The following is a 3,618-nucleotide window of genomic DNA, read 5'->3' as shown; positions in this document are numbered from 1 at the left end:
GAGTACTTTCCATTGGTACAAGAGAGAGGCTCATTTTCTGGTTTTGTTTACATTTTTCCATTCCTAACGCTAACGCTTGACTTGTCACGATTTTTTTGTTCATAGTATACACGCTCCTGACAGAATACCCATTTTTCATTGCTATCTCTGTCGCTCTTCAAGAGGCTCCATTTAAAAATACCCATTTTGAAGTTGGGCGGCTCAACTTATAAATGGGTATTTTTAAATGGAGCCTCTTGAAGAGCGACAGAGATAGCAATGAAAAAATGGGTATTCTGACGCGAGCGTGATAGGGCACCGCATTGCTTTGATTTTGTATGGGATTTTGACGTTTCGTGGCCTTGTTGTTTACAACATTTCTGTAAGAGTGAAAGAGAAGGAGAGAATTTCATGCAGTACCCTATTGGGCGATTATGTACGATACACACTTGTTAAAGTTGATCAAAAACCGAATTACATAAGCTAATGCCGTTTTTCATTTTTACTCTGTGTTGGAACTGCCCGGATAAAAACTAACCATTGAGTTGTCCAAAAAATGTCTCACGAAACCTAATGCAAGCCTATCCATATACGTGAGAACAAAAGATGTTTACAAAATTCTTACAGATAGATTAACACGGGAAATCTGAACACAAACCACTACCACACAGGAATTTGGATTGGTCAATAGGGTGTTTGGTGAAAACCATTCCTGCACCATACAGTGTACCAGCTACAATAATGTATATTGTAATGAAATGGTTCACTGAAAGCTTCGCACATTGTAGCTACTATACATTTACATTCGATTTTTATGTAACACTATATTATACTGTTTTTCTTACGTTTGAACCATTCACTTTTCCGAAACATTATTTTTCCGTGCATTTTTAATTATTTATTCAGTTTTAGATTTTTTCTGTGCTTTGTTTTGTTGATCTTTGTGACTTTTATGATGCAAAGGAAAGGAAAGAAAAAAGTGAATAAGTTGAAACATCAATTTAAAGTCAATAAAATGTTTAAATAAGTAGTAAACCAGATGTCTTAAGAATCGCAGATCCAAGAGATATGGCGGGCTAGGTATGTAGAGTGCGATGAGAGGAATACGATTGACGAACTTTATCTTTGACGTAGAGCCATCTTTAACATATGGACTGGACTGAATACTGAAAGAAATTCTAATATAGGTTCGTCTGTGGGTTCGCTTCTTAACCTAACTTATATTTGAATCGAACTTGACAGTTTTCTAATGAGTTGTTAAATACATATGTACGTGTATTTCAAACTTTAGTCAAACTGGAGCCTCAATATTGCAAAACGGTTAAGCACGCTGTAATGATACTTATGTACCTCGTCACCCACTTCATGCAACTACATTAGTGGTCTAATAATGCTCAGCGCGCTCGTTAGTCTATGGTTCCATCATGCCACTCAAAGTGTTGCCACAAATAATGCTTAGTTTGCGAAACCCGGTTATCTGGCTGGTGGGGCATGGGAGCCTAAGCTTCAACTGTTAATGCAATCAGAGACTACTCAGACCTCGACTCAGACTTAGACGTGGGCGATCCAATATATGAAAGGTTATCCAAAACGCTCTGGAGAATTCCCAAAGCGCATTCTCATAATGCTAGTAAGCCTAAGATGCCATTAACAGGAGGAAAATGACAAGATAATATAACATTACATGGTTTATGTAATGTAAACCAATACAACATAACAAAAGAGAACCATTCCAAAACCATTTAATTAAATGTATAACCAGTGGTGAAACTACAATTAAAAACAATATATTTACGGTACATTTTGTTGTTTGAAACCATATGTGTACCATACAATGTACGGTTTATTAAAACCCACGTATCAGTATTTATAACAATTCATTTACAATATAATGTATGGTTTTGCAAAAAAAATATATATGGAGAAAAATAATTTTTTTATATTGTTACGATACTTAACAACCCGTATAGTATATTGTAAAAATCTTATTTACAATTTACTGTATGGTGTTCTACATTACATTTTATTGTTTTTATATTTTTATTTTTACAGTGGTTTCTATTGTAAAAATATGGTTTTAAATAGTACTGTTACAATACAACGTTCGGTTTTTCTACTGTATTTTTTATTCGGGTGGATCAGCGGATAGAGCCATTTTACGAGACGTTTCGGATCAGCTGATGGCTCATTTCATGAATGAAAATTTGACAGGAGGTTGCGCGTAAGCCCGTGAGTGTTAACATCAATATCAACACTGTTGTCGTTTCGTAAAATAGACTATTGTGTAAACAATTAAACGTCAAACCGTCAAATCATTCGCAGTATAAGCGAACTCAATTTAGATTGTGGTTGAAACCTGAGTGTCGCGGACTGACTCAATATGCTTTCTCATCGGGAGCCAAACATTGAAGATGGAGGTTATGTTAAACCTTGTTGAACCTGTGTGATTGATTAAAGAGTATTGTTATCTAGGTGCTGCGGATATAATCAAAACTGTTGTCACGATATCTCCATTTGCCGCTGTCAAGCCGTTGAACAGCGAGGAGAAGGATAAACATTGTTTTCAGCCAGGTTTTGAGCCTATTTTAGCTAATTTTGTAACAACTATCAATCAAAATTTCCATCGCGAATGAAAAATAATAAACTTTGAATACCGGAACAAAATAGGAATAATGGTGAATTGGCTTCTTTAGCGGTGTTGAGATAATTCCATATTCTGAATCTGCATGCAAAACTGAGCCGAAACCCAAATTTTCATGAATTTTGGTGCCCGGGAACCTATTTAAAAATCAATTTGAAGTTTGTATGGGAGCGATTTGTTGAATCACTCCTCGTCGCATTTTGTACTGGGTGGAGCTGTCAAACAGTTACCCAGCTGTCAAAAGGTGATTTCAAAAAATCTCTTCGAAGTTGATTTTAGGTACCAAAATAAAGTTCTAAAAATCTGAAAAAAAATCATGGTGGCTCAGTAAAAGGTGCTCTTTCGTATATAATAAAAAAATCGATACATTTTTCTTAATTTAAAAACCCAATTGATCATGTTTACCATTTCCGAACAGCGTCGCGACGGCGTGTTTGACAACCGAGCTGAGAGAAAGAATTGCAAGAAAATTGAACGCTCGTGCGTGTTTACAAGCTCTGTGCCGAGAGTGTGTAGGTGTGTGTTGGCTAGCTTGAAAAATAAAACCGTTTCTATTCGCAGCACTCAGGTGTTAAACAAACTACGAAATTTATAAATAAACCCAATTGGGTTTTTAAATTAAAAAAAATGTATCGATTTTTTGATTTTATACGAAAGAGCACTTTTTTCTGAGCCGCTATGATTTTTTTTTTAGATTTATAGAACTTTATTTTGGTACCTAAAATCAATTTCAAAGAGATTTTTTTAAATCACCTTTTGACAGCTGGGTTACTGTTTGACAGCTCCACCCAGTACAAAATGCGACGAGGGGTGATTCGACAAATCGCTCCCATACAAACTTCAAATTGATTTTTAAATAGGTTCCCGGTTACCAAAATTCATGAAAATTTGGATTTCGGCTGAGTTTCGCAAGCAGATTCAGAATATGGAATTATCTCAACACCGCTAAAGAAGCCAATAGACGAGAGGATGGATGCCTCCCGTATCACCTTAAACAT

This window comes from Aedes albopictus, chromosome 2 (assembly GCF_035046485.1).
Source record: "Aedes albopictus strain Foshan chromosome 2, AalbF5, whole genome shotgun sequence".
NCBI classification, from domain to species: Eukaryota; Metazoa; Arthropoda; class Insecta; order Diptera; family Culicidae; genus Aedes; species Aedes albopictus.
This window is presented reverse-complemented; position numbering follows the sequence as displayed.